The following is a 13561-nucleotide window of genomic DNA, read 5'->3' as shown; positions in this document are numbered from 1 at the left end:
TCTTTCATTACTTTTCATTCTTCAGTTTCTCTCTTCTTCCTTCTGATTTATTTCTAGATTTCTGTCTTCAATATCACTGAAATTTTCCTCCATTTGGTCAACTGTATTTCCCAAGCTTGCTATTTCATTTTCCAACTCTTGCAGTGTGTTCTTCATCTCCAGAATTTCTACTTGGTTCTTTTTGAGGGTTTCAATATCCTTGCTCTGCTCATTTAGGTGTTTTTTCAATTCCCGAAATTGTTGATATGACTCGTTTTGGAACTCACTGAGTTTTTTCAGAAGTACCATCCTGCATTCTCTGTCACTTAAGTTGCATATTTATATGTCTGTAAGCTTATTTTCTGGAGATTTTTCTCTTTCTTTCTGAGATGCCTCATCACCTTGGTTGTTCACGATGTTTAATGGACTATTTCTCTGCCTGGGCATTAATGGAAGTGTATTCTAATTTTTTTTTCCAGAAAAAAAGATTTACTATATAATGGCCCCTAGCCTGTTGTAAAGAAAGTGTTTTTCTTTTGGTTTCCAGTAGGTGGCATCTAAGCCTCTTGGATCTCTGCTTTATATAAAGTGTTAATAATGTCTTTTTTTTCTTATAGATATTTAATCATGCTCACTACCCTCAGTTCAGTTCCTGTCAGTGTTAGCGATAGTTTTGGTAGTATTTCCTCAGATTCCCCTGGGGCTCTGCATTATTCCATCTCAGAGGGTATGAGGAAGGGCTCTCTGGGTTGGGGGTTGAGGGCTTCGGTTCAGCTTCGATTTTGCAACAGCGGCTGGTAAAAATCAACTGTTGTTTCTCTGCCGTCCTGCTTTTCTTTTCTTTCGTTCTTTCTTTTTTTTATTAGGCAAGGCAACCCTTAGTTGACCCCACAGATTGCAAGGAACTTGTCAGCTTACAATGCCTTGTTTTTTAAAATGTTTTATGTCTATAGCACCTGGTCTTCCTAGGTGGTCTCCCATCCAAGTATTAACCAGGCCCGATCCTACTTAGCTTCTGAGATCAGACGGGATCAGGCTTGTTCAGGGTAGCATGGCCATAGACTGTCCCCGCTTTTCTGCTGTTCCCGCTTTTCTGTCATCCCTGTTTCTCCGCCTTCTGCCCTGATGACTGAGCACTGCTGCCGGCTGTGTGGAGCTCACAGCGCTCCCAGGCAGGGCTATTCAGGGAAGTCACTGCACCTTCTCCCCTCCCCCTCCTCCTACAGGGAGATCCAGAGGCTGTGAGAGGCAGCTTCTTTATTTCTCCCAGTCTACCACTGGACACCCAGGACTCTGACCTGTGGTAGCTATTATGCACAGATCCCATGCTCAGACATGCTGATGTGCAGTTTGAGTATTTTTTGTTGAGTTTTAGATGTTCAGCTTATTGTTGTTTCAAGGAGAGAGATCTGCTGACGTCTCTCACTCTGCCATTTCTGACATTACTATAAAAGTCTTCACTTTGTAGTTTTTTAGAATAAAGCCTCAACATACACAAAGCAAAACCTCATCGGAGAACTCCGAATAGTCTTTAAATGAGGGAGATCTTATCTTCCAACAAAAGCCCATGGAGGCTCTTGAGTATGGGAGTCAACCTGGACACATCAGTTACTTTTCAGCCTCTGGCTACTTGGGGTGGAGGGTAGGAAAAAATCTGGATCCATCCATTTTTGATAGAGGGGTGTTGAGGTCTCCAAGAATGAATGCGAATAGTGGATTCATCTATTTCTCCTTGTAATATTATCAGTTTTTGCTTCATATAGTTTATTGTTCTTAGTTTATTGTTATGTTGTTAGTAGCATACATATTAAGGATTTTTTTTTTTTTTTTGGAGAACTAAGTCCTTTATCATTTTATGATGCCCCTCTTTGTCCCTGATAATTTTTTTTGCTCTGAAACACAACTTGATTGTGATACAACTAGCTCAGAGGGCCACACTTGGAAAAAACACTGGCTGTATCAGCTTTCTATAGCTGCTGTACAAATTACCAAAAACTTAAAACAACAGAAACGTATTATCTTATTGTCCAATGTGGGTTTCACTTGGCTAAAACCAAGGTATCTTCAAGGCTGCCTTCCTTTCTAGAGGCTCTAAGAGTCTATTTCCTTGCCTTTAGCAGCCAAGACTGGTTATTCTTAACAGAGTTGAAGACAGATTCCCTTAGCTAGGTGCTGATTTTGATAGAATAGGTGAGTACAGCCTGAGGAGGGATTGTCAAGACCCAGAAAGTGCTTATTATTCAAGGCTGCAGTGGCCATCACATAGTTGTTTGGAAGATCAAACAGAAAGACTCTTATCCAGGGTGGCAGGAGAAGCTGGACCTGAAAAGCATCCAACTCAGGAGCTCCAGGGAGGGAGTTACATCAAATATGCTGTAGAACACAGGTAACCATTTTGAGGCTTCCAGACAATCCCACTTCATCTTAAAGGGTAACTATACATAGTTACAAACAGCTTTTAATGGGCTCTTCACTCCAGATATTGGACTGTACCAGGAAAGAGCTGCTCATTGATTCAATGAGAATTTTTGAATCCCAATATTTGTTAAGTACCAATATTTTTGATATTAAGGCAGTAAAGTAATTAATTTGGTCTTTAAGGTTAGATTACCTAGGTTTAACTTACTAGTTACCTAAATCTCCAGTCCTTGTATCACCATTTATAAAATAGGATAATAATACTTACTTTGTGAGGTTAGCAGGTAAAATACTTGGAATATGTTCAAGATAAAGTAAGTACTCAAAAAAAAAAAAAGTTAGCTTTCATGATTGTTTCAATTACCTGCCAAGCTCTGGAGACGTAAACTAAGAAATACAAGTCCCTGTGCTCAAGGAGCTCACAGTCTGGTGGGAGAGAAAGATGTTTGCAACAAGGCAGCTTGCTAGGTACCATGAGAGGCAGATACACCATACTCTTGAAGCACACTAAACAGACACCCTACTCAGTATGTGGTCAGAAACAGCTTCCCAGACACCTGAGTCGCATCTCAGAAAATGATGAGGAACTCAACAACAACAACAACGACAACAACAACAAAAAAAAAATGAAGGAAAGGAGTTTCCCAATGGGAACAGCACGTGCAGAAGCAAAGAGGTCTGAGAGCACGCTCCAATTCGGATGCTGCAAAGAGGATACAGTGAGTTTAGGACAAAGAGCAAATTGAAAATGGAGATTGAGGCTCGAAAGAACTTTATAAGAAGGGGGGAAAAAAACAATTTGACAGTTCTAAGATGACTCCTATTAATACCAGTAATGGAACTCCATTTTCTTTTTTTTCTGACCGAGACTTCATTTTCAAGGCTATATAATAAAGGCATTTAAGTGTAAATGTGGAAATCAACAGGTGTGGGGAGAAAAAAAAAAAGCTTTGCTGTCTGGAGATTTGGAAACCACCTGTTGAAAATAGACTAAGCTGAATTCATAATACCTATATGATTTTCCTGGGATATATTAATATATTTGAGAAAATATAAAAAGAAAGTCAATAAACATTAAAAAATAAAAACAATCTTATTTTATTACTCAGTTAATAAAATGGATCATGCCTGGAACAAGGTGTTAAAATTGAACTTTTCTTTTTCTCTATTTCTAAGGAAGACCAAAAACTGAAAATAAAGCACAGGGATGAGTTAAATCATCTAGAACAAAGGTCTACAAACTTTTCTGTAAATGGACAGATAGAAAATATTTTAGGCTTTGCAAGTCACACACTGTCCCTATTATTATTATTATTATTATTATTATTATTACTGTTATTGTTCCACAACTCTTTTAAAATGTAACAAACATTCTCCGCTCAAGACCATATAAAAATAGGCTACATTCCTACCTGTAGAAGAACCATTCCCAAATTATTAAGCCCTTAGACTTGAACCTGAAGTAAAAAACTGTTATTCCTAACCCCCACACTCACTTTAGATTTTCCATGTTAGTGCATTGCTGAGAGAAGGACTGCCACAAGTTCCCTACTTGATCACCATTAGACACCTGGCTTTCTACAGAAATGAACGTGAGGCCCTCCTAGAGCACTTGCCACCTGACTTATGAGACTGTTTATTGTTACTGACTAACCTCTATTCCAAAATAAAGGATAGACCCCTGGGGTAGACTAGTGGAGACCATATGCAAAAGGGAGGGCAATTATAACAAGAAGTTTTGTCTGAGTTCCTATTTCCAGGAATGATCAGTAAATTAGAGTGAAAGGAGAATTATGGGATAAAAAAAAAGTTATGTTACCTTGAAGCTAAAATGGATGGTTTCATAAATCTATATATGTTATTGTGGCGTACTGATGTCAAAAAGCCTAGCAGCATCTTGGGCCATGAGGATGAGAGCCACACTAGAGGCAGGCAATCTGGAGTGCTGACGTAAGCCTCAGTTTCAGAATTCAGACCATGGTGGAGCTGTAACAGTAGCTATGGTCAATCTGCTGCATCTGGGCTTGATTTTCTTGAGTTTAAAACAGTGTTACTCTGTAATCTATGACAAACACAGCTAAAACTACCACTAAAAAATACAGTTCTCAGAATCTAGAGTGTCCAGACAAAAAACAAGGCATAATGCCTTCATTTCTACAAAAATTCTTTTGGAGACATAAACATATTTGTTAACAAAATTCCTAAGTAATAATAATTTTTAACGAGTTTTTCTAAGGAGATTTTGAATGTTATTATTGTACTTAGAGGACACTGTATGTAGTAAACAAAGAAGTCAAAAAACCTGGGCTTTAATCTAGCTAAGCCTCATAGTAGCTCTGTTAACTTGAGCAGTTCTGTTCCTTCCGTAATTGAAGCAGGTACACTAAATAGTCTGGCTTTGAAATGAATGATTGTGATGATCTCATCCGATCATCATGAGAGACTTGGAAGCAGTAGGCTGCGTAACGGTAAGGTGCAGAGCGAACAGAAATCGGTGTTTTAAAATGATGTTATTTAAGAGATATCACATAACCTGTGTTTTAATCTAAATATGTTCATTTTTCTACAATGAACTTTATAAAAATGGTAAAAAAAAAATTAAGTGCCGTTGAGAACTGTGTACATTGTATTATAGAGTAGTTTATTCCTGATTACAAGCAACAGTTACAAAGAGTATACAGTAGATTCTAAAACCTACTTCTAAACTCCCTGCTCTGAGGAAATGGAAGGAGCTCTTCTCCAATGTAGGGAGGGTAAGATTTCTGTTCTGGTCTAACTGAATTCCTCTTTCGGGCTCTATTTAGCTGCTCCTCCAGGTTTGTTTTGTTTTTATCCCATGTGGCCTGCATTAATCAGGTCTTTTCCTCACTGCCTTGATTGATTACTATTTGCGCAGTCTTCAATGCACATCTGCAAATTCTTAACCTTTACTTTAAAAACCAAGTCTCTATCAAGTAATCGTTTCCTTGAGTGTAGTCCACATTAAGGGTCCCCAACTCCGGGCCATGGGCTGGCACTAGTCCGTGGCCTCTTAGGAACTGGGCCATACAGCAGGAGGTGAGCAACAGGAGATGAGAGAAGCTTCATCTGTATTTGCAGCCTCTCCCCAGCACTAGCATCACTGCCTCAGCTTCACCACAGATCATCAGGCATTAGATTCTCATAGGAGCACCGATCCCTGGTGCCACAAAGGTTGGGAACTGCTGGTCTGCATCATTCTAGACACTGCTTTTCTTTGTTTTGTTAACTACCCATAAAGTCTATTTATTTATGTATATCTCTGCCTCTCTTTCTCTCCCCATACTCTTTACCTATGCATCTGTAACCACTAACACAGTCAATGGTCTTTGCCACAATCAGTGTCCTCTATTGAGTTTCAGTGACGGAATTATAAAATCCAGTTGTTTGACTGTGAGTAATGAGTTGCTGATGGTGCTCTAAACTCACACCGAATTCCCTTCACTGCCTATCGCTACAACACTATAACCACAGGAAACATTACCCGGGGAGCACCGACACAAAGGTATTACTAATTAGCTGATTGGTGATAAACATCATATGAACCATCTCAGTACTGAACAACCAAGAATGATTTACCTTTATTTGTACCGTAAGTTGAATTGTCAGCCCTAGCTTCTTCCTCTAGCTGAATATCCAAATGAGTCCTATTCTCTTCTTAATCCCAACAGCAAAAGAAAGAAAAGGCAAGCCATTGTGCCCCACATCTGCAGCCCTTTTTCTCTGATTTCTCTAAGTAGATAAATTTCTCCCTAGGCCAATAATATTAAGTAGTCAAAATTGATAACATTGCAAGCGTATTCCATCCTGTGGAACTCAAAATTGAACTATGATGGCCAAGGTATTTTTCCCTGAATCAGATTTATAATTCATTCTAAGCCTCATTTCACAATAAGAAAAAGATTAATCATCGAATATTTTTTTAACAAAGGCAACTGATGTAATCATTTAAAATGTGTTCCACATATATAAAAATAACAGATGTTGAATATGATCTTTCAGGATAAATAAATGTCAAAAATATTCTTCCATAGTATTCAATAGCTATGGAAATTTCTGAAGTACAGAATGTACTGTACTACTCTTAATCTAACATGTGTGCTGAACTATCACTATTTGCCAAATGAAATATAGTTATTTACATTTGATGATTTGCAACAATGCATTAAGTTTCATCCTGCAGTTTTCTAGATACTGTATTGATTGTAAAATTAGAGATTGTCTCTACTTCATAGGGTATGATCCAGGTTTCTTTTAATTTCTGCAAAGATGGAATATAAATCTAAATAAGATTAAAACAAAATTAAAATTAAAAAGGGTAATTGTATAATATTGTATGTGTGCGTGTATGTGTGTGTGTGTGTATTAGATTCTTATCTAGCATGCTAAAATTGAGATCCATTAGGAGAGTTTTACCTAAAAGATGGAAAGAACATTAAAGGAGTAAAATATCTTACATTTGTACTATTGTACTATGCATTAAGTAGCCTATAGTATAATTAACATGTAATGTGCTGTGCAAATGTATTGACCACATACAGAAGACTGTGCAGCTATTGCATAAAATCTCACATGTAGCATGTCCGGTTGCCTGAACATTTAAAATATTTATTGGCTTAAACTACCTGTAAACAAAGCAAATCTTATATATTCAAATTTAGTTAGCTATTATAACAGAGGGAGCCACAAACACAAGAGGGTTCTCACCCACCGGCAGGTTTTTTTTGTGTATGCAAACATTCAGTTGGTACTCACGAGAAAATACTGGAGACAGGGAAGGAGCGTGGAGAAAGTCTCCCTCTATGGGCTAGGCATGGAGGAGAGAATCAGCCACCACTGCTGGAAGGCTTGAAGCCCTGCTCCTGTCCCGGACCTTTCTCTCAAAAAGCTTAAGTTTCTCAGGAGGGGCAATTAATGCCATCACCTCCAGCAGAATAGACCCATTGTCTCTCTCTCTCTCTCTTTTTTATGGTGATATTGGTTAACAAAATCCAGTAAGTTTCAGCTATACACGTTAACATTAAGGCATATATATATTCACACTGCATGCTCACCTCCCATAGTTAGATTTCTTTCTGTCACCACATAGTTTACCCCTTTTATCTCATCTACCGCCCCTCTCCCCACCACCGTCTGGTCACCACTAGTCTCTAGTTCATGTCCACGAGTCTCTGTTTGTTTGCCCTTGTTTATTGGTTGCTTTTAGGTTTATATCCCACATATAAGTGATATCATGTGATTTTCAACTTTTTCCCCAGTGTCTCTTGAAATGTTAGAAGACATTTCTGTCCATTGGGGAAGGGCAGAACACAGTGCTGAGCTCAGGATCCCATATCACTACTATCAGAGGTCTCCTGCCCCGGGATTGGGGCGCACAAATCTGCACAACACCTGCCGCAGATACAGGCAGAAAAACTGGCTGCTTGCCCCAAGGTCCTGGCACAAGTGGCTTACCTAATCCTGAGGCTGGGCCATGACAAGAGAGGACCCTCTTGCTCCGCACACCATCAGTCTAGGAAACACTGGGTACAAGCCACAGCAGTCTATCATTGTGAGAGGCACAGGACCATGGAGAAAAGCCTATCTATGGTGCTGGCAGAGGATAGCTAAATGCTAAGGGTTGAAAGCAAACATTAAAATAAACCTTCAGGTACCCAGATATTTCCCCTAACATAAGACATCATGAGAGAAATTTGAAGATTGTGGCAGACTGGAGATAACCATGGGAACTATAGAACCCAAGCCCGGTTTCTCTACATTAATTCCTATAATGAAAGTAAATTACAAACCAATAACAAAATAGATATTGAACTGCCAAAAATTAGTAACTGATTAGATGCAAGGAGAAAGGAAAAGTAAATAAGACAATCATGTTTCAAGCAAAAAAGGGAAACCACCACCACACACTTCAGAGAATTTTTATCATCTTTCGTCGTAGGAAAAAACATCATGAAAAACAATCAATACTTTGCCGAATCTTCTTCACACCCAAAAGTATTTATGTTGAATATGTTAGACTCAATGCCAGAATGATGCACATTAAAACCTTGCATTCCCGTATTTACCTAGCCAGAATAAAATTATATATTGTAAGTTAAGTTTTTATGTCCATTTTCTCAATATTTTTTGCATGTATATGCAAATACTGACATCGTTGTCTTATAAATCCTTCTATTTTGTCACCAAAAAAAAAAATTTATTTTTTATGAAGTTTTCTAATTACAAAAACAAAAATAAAACAATCTTAAATGACTCAATCTTGTGGTACTTTTCTCTGTTGGACTGACATCAATTTCCCAAATCCTTATCAAGTCTAGTCAGAGAGCTTATTAGAGCCCATTCACTTAGATATTTCCAAGCTGAATTAAGATGCACCTTATTTATTTTACGGTAAGCTCGGTTTAGCTGTTTATCATTTAAAATTCCCAAGCCACCAAACTTCCAAACAAGAGACCCAGCTGCTTTATGTCTTAAGTGAGTGGTCAGTCACTGGTCAACGGACATGTTTTGGAAGTCAAAAGGCTGAGTATGAGTCAGACTGAGTCTGCTCTGGGTGAAATTTCTAAGACCGCACATGTTTTTGTTACTTTTTCTCTGATTTGTTTTGTTTTGAGGAATCGCCCCCACATAAAAAATTCTATATCACTTTACCAATCTTCCAGTGTCCTTATCTTGCCCCATAACCCTTCTTCTGGCTTTGCCTTCATCACATTTGCTCTAACGCCACATGCTATTTATTATGTCTAAACTCTCTCCTAAATTAATCAGTTCTCCCACACTCTCATTAGGTAACTAGTTTAATAATGGGTAGGCGTTAATGGTTGACAATATTTTATCAAACACTACTATTGAGAATACACTGTTTTATTCTGTCCTTAAGCAAATTCACTAATATAAAAATTCATGGTAACACATACATTTTTCAGGCAAAGATGTCCATTTCAAAGTCTTTTAAATAATGGAGTGTTAACCTTTTGCCAATATCAGTGATTAGCAATGTTTGTTTTATGGAGAATTTCTAAGTTTAGTAATTACCATATAAGAGGGATAAACAGAAGAAAAAGAAGGAAATGAAATAAATATATTTTGATAAAGGGCTAAAGAAAGATAATACACCAGATCGTGCTTAGTGGTTATAAGCTGAAGATAGCTGACTGAAGAATTATGACCCCAGAGAAATGAAGTAGAAAACAGAAAAGAAAAAGAGAAGATAATTTAAATTAAAGAACTGAGAGGAGAAAGAAGAAGAAAGCAAGAAGAAGGAGGAGGAGGAGGAAGAAGAAAAGAAGAGAAGAAGAAGGAGGAGGAGGAGGAGGAGGAGGAGGAGGAGGAGGAGGAGGAGGAGGAGGAGGAACTGAGAGTTAAGATTTATCATTTCCAACATAGAACTCTCTATTCATATACAGGAATAGAATCACATAAGTAGAACTTCATCTTCTTTAAATGACAAAATTAATAAGACATTAAATGTTCCAGGAAAGTAAATAATTTGGAAATGAGGTTTTCCAGACCTCATTTGATGACAGAAAAATAAAACTGACCTTCAAGAAAATGAATTTTGTCAATGACTTTAGAAGTTGCCCATCTGAATTGTATTGTTTCAGATGACCAATAAGAGATAATATATTCCAACTTCTTTTCTTGAGGCTTATATAATGGTTATTCTTCAGTTTCCCTGATAAAGCAGTGCCTATATTAGAAAAGAGATGAGCCTAGAGTACAATTTTTTTTGTGTTGACAACACATGGGTTTCGACTGAAAATTATAATGGAAATTTTCTAAATTATCTATGACAAATATTCAAAACTTTTCTCCAATAAAATAAATCAAAAACTGTAATCCAATAACACTACTTGAAGTATAATGCCAATATTGCTACAACATTAGCACATGTGATTTACCTTCATAGTTTGAAATTTGGTATTCTTCAAGCCTCTGCCATGGTGATCAGAACTAGTAATGGTAGCCTTGGGGAAGAAATTCAGCAGAGGACAGGGTTGGGGATTTCAGATGCAGAGCTCTTCCTTCCTCATACCCGAATCACTAAAGAAGTCAGCACTGAGAAAGATGGACAAAAATGTTAAAATAAGTTAATGCAACTTCACAGTTTCTTTCCTACACTCCAGCTCCTGCAGGAAATGCATGGCCCTTTCTAAGTCTTAAAGATTTAACTCTCTCCTTGTAACAATAGAAACATCAAATGGGGGAGTGGGGAGAGACTTTTGGTTTTGGTTCTTACTTTTTTTTTTTTTTTTTTTTTTTAGTACAATAAACACCTTTATTATATGAGCTAAGGGAAGAGGGAGGAGGATTCCTTGCTTTTCTGGTCCTTGATTTTCCTCAGATAGAACTCCAGCTCCTTGCCCTCTAGCACACAGCCATCTGCTCTGCCACGTTGGCCCGGTCTCCCAGCAATGCGTGCCAAGAAGCTCACCCTGCTGCAGCTGCTCCCCTAGAAGACTGCTGGTTTTGTCATTCTTTTTCCCTTTATCATATTTCTTCTGACTTTTCTTTGATTTTTTTTTTTTTTTTTAATCTCTTCCTCCTTAGGAGTCAGCCCCAACCCCCTTCCTGCGGTCTGGCGGCCATGCAGAGTGGAACTGGTACCACTGTGGGTAGCGTGTACTGTCAGTGAGCACGATGCAGTCCTTTCCTAGGGTCTCGGTGCCCGCCTGTTCGTTGTTGGATGCGCTATAGATAACATTCATTATCCTTGTTTTGCGTGTACAGCACTCGGAGTCCCAAAAGAAGTTCTCGACAACCCCGCCTCAAGGCACCGTACTTCCTGTCGCCTCCGCGCACACTGGCCTGTGTGCGTGCCGCAGAGCCCAGTCTTAGTGTTGGCAGCAGGGTGGCCCAGTTCATGTTTTCGCTTCTTGTAATTGGGCTTTCCCTTGCTTCTGGTCTTGTGGCACTTGTACCAATTGTCCTGAGAGATGCCCATGGTTCAGAGCTGGCAGGAAAGAGCAGTTATTGCTTTTTTTTAAATTTGACCCATTAGTGGCTACAAAATTACCAGAGTTTCAACTTTGGATTTAGCAAATTGTTTACGGAAGTGTCTCTTGTTATTTATTCATAAGAAATTTGAGGGTTAATTAGTTGGCATTCTTAAAAATATTTCGTACCAATTTTTTAAATGCTATTACCACATATTTTGAAACTTTTAGAGTCCTCCCAGAAAGGAAGTCTCCTGCATTCATCACTGATCTTTTCTGCTCCCCTGCCCAAAAAATAAATAAAGGAGAATTACCCTCCTTTATTTATTAATTAGGATTCTTTTGGTTGCAAATGACAGAAAATTTAATCACAAATGAGCTAAGTAAAAATTTAAATTTTTGTCTCCTCTAACTGGAAAGTCCAGAGGAAGATTTCTGTCAGGCATGGCTTGATAAAAAGAATAAATCGATGAAACCAGTACTAATACTCTTATTTCCAGCAAAACTGTGACATATTTTGATTAAGATGAGTTTAGGTTCACATATCCATGGCTGAACCAACCACTATAGCCATATAAATATAAGGAAATAATTATCTGAAGGCTGGGGGTGGGGTGGGGAATAGGAACCCAGAAGAAAGTTGGAGCTGTTGGCAGAAGGAAGCAGAGATGCTTGGATGGCAAACAATCAGTAGCCGTACTCCAATATCAGGTTCCCTGTGATGCTTCAGACCATCCAGTCGGATGCACAAGTTACTTTACTCAAAACAAGGCCCAGTCTAGGAAGGAGATAAGTAGAAAATTAAAAGTGTACAATATAGTAACAAAGAATATTTTGGTCTGGTTTTTTTTTCTTGAGGTCTTTATTACAGATTCCAATCTTTCAGATAAATGACTCCCCCTCCCCTTTTTTCTTTAACTTTTATTAGCGTTTATTTGATGCTAAATTTACTCCCAGGAAATAAGTTTTTGTTTTTTCAGTTTCTTCTGGGATATCTTTTTCTTCTTGCAACCACCTCTTCTGGTTTAGGAATAATCTGCTCTTTTTCGGTGAGGATCATCTCAGTGTAGCAGGAAAAGCTCAGGTGGGGGTTCACCTGCCCATGAGCTCCGTAAGTTCTGTGCTGCATCTTGGGAGCTTTGTGCTCAATGACCATAGAGTTCACATCTAAACCCTTAAGTTCAGCATTACTTTCTGCATTTTTAAGCATGTGCAGCAAAAACTCAGCATTCTTTTTAGGCCACCAACCTTGTGTCCAGCCCCATTGTTTGGTCTGGGCATATCTACCGATTCCACCATTATAACAGCAGAATGGCACCCATTGCTTCTATAAAGTGATATCCTTCAGATACTTGGTAGCTTTTCGGATGTGCATACCCTTGATGGCCTGGGCAGTTTCATGAGTGTTCTTAAAGTGAACACGGAGATTTGAAACTCTTGATTTGCATGATTTTGTGGGGTTTTCTGAGTCAAGTGAATAACCATTTTTGGAGGTCACCTTAGGCTGCATATGGGCAGAGCAATAAATCACCTTTTTTGTCAGGGTTGCAAATATAACTTCCATTTCAAGACAAACAGCTCTCTCTACAATTACCTGACACTTGAGGCTAGCTATGCCCCCACACTGAGCTCCAGCATCCTATTACCTCCCATCTAAATCTAGTTCCATCATTTGAATTCTATTGCTTGATCTGGATAATTTTACTGTACCTCCCCTTATTTATCTCTCTTAAAATAAAAATCTCTAGACTTCATAGCCCAGACAACTCAGGTACTTTCCTCCAATCATATTCTTTCTTATACCCCTTATATTTGACTCATCCTCTTACAGAAGATGTATGTACATTTCTAATATTTTTTTCCTACTAATCAAGGAAGTTAATATGGTTCAGTGGTTAAAAGTTCAGGCTCTGGAGTGAGATTGCCTGAATTCAGATATCGACTCTACTTAACTAGCTGTGAGACCTTGGACAAGCAGCTTAATAACTCCAAGCCTCCACGTCTTCATGTGTAAAATCAAGGAAATTCCCTCTTCCCTAGCTACATATAGATAATAGAATAATAAATAAGATATTGCATGTTGCATATATTATATAACATATCTATTAGGGGATAGTGTGTACATGCATATGTATATTATATACATACACACACATTCCTTATGGTTGTTAAGATAATGCATAGGAAGCACTTGACCCAGCATCTGCACA

At 38.3% G+C, this 13561-nt stretch overlaps 3 pseudogenes; all 3 read right to left on the bottom strand.

Moving 5' to 3' along the window:
• Positions 1 to 923: 923 nt before the first annotated feature.
• LOC118605564 lies at positions 924 to 1042 on the bottom strand (annotated as a pseudogene).
• A 9663-nt stretch (positions 1043 to 10705) lies between these two features.
• Positions 10706 to 11359, bottom strand: LOC107509276 (annotated as a pseudogene).
• Positions 11360 to 12298: 939 nt separating this feature from the next.
• On the bottom strand, positions 12299 to 12825 carry LOC107509267 (annotated as a pseudogene).
• Between the last annotated feature and the right edge of the window lie 736 nt (positions 12826 to 13561).

Source organism: Rousettus aegyptiacus, unplaced genomic scaffold (genome assembly GCF_014176215.1).
Source record: "Rousettus aegyptiacus isolate mRouAeg1 unplaced genomic scaffold, mRouAeg1.p scaffold_m13_p_1, whole genome shotgun sequence".
NCBI classification, from domain to species: domain Eukaryota; kingdom Metazoa; phylum Chordata; class Mammalia; order Chiroptera; family Pteropodidae; genus Rousettus; species Rousettus aegyptiacus.
This window is presented reverse-complemented; position numbering and strand designations above follow the sequence as displayed.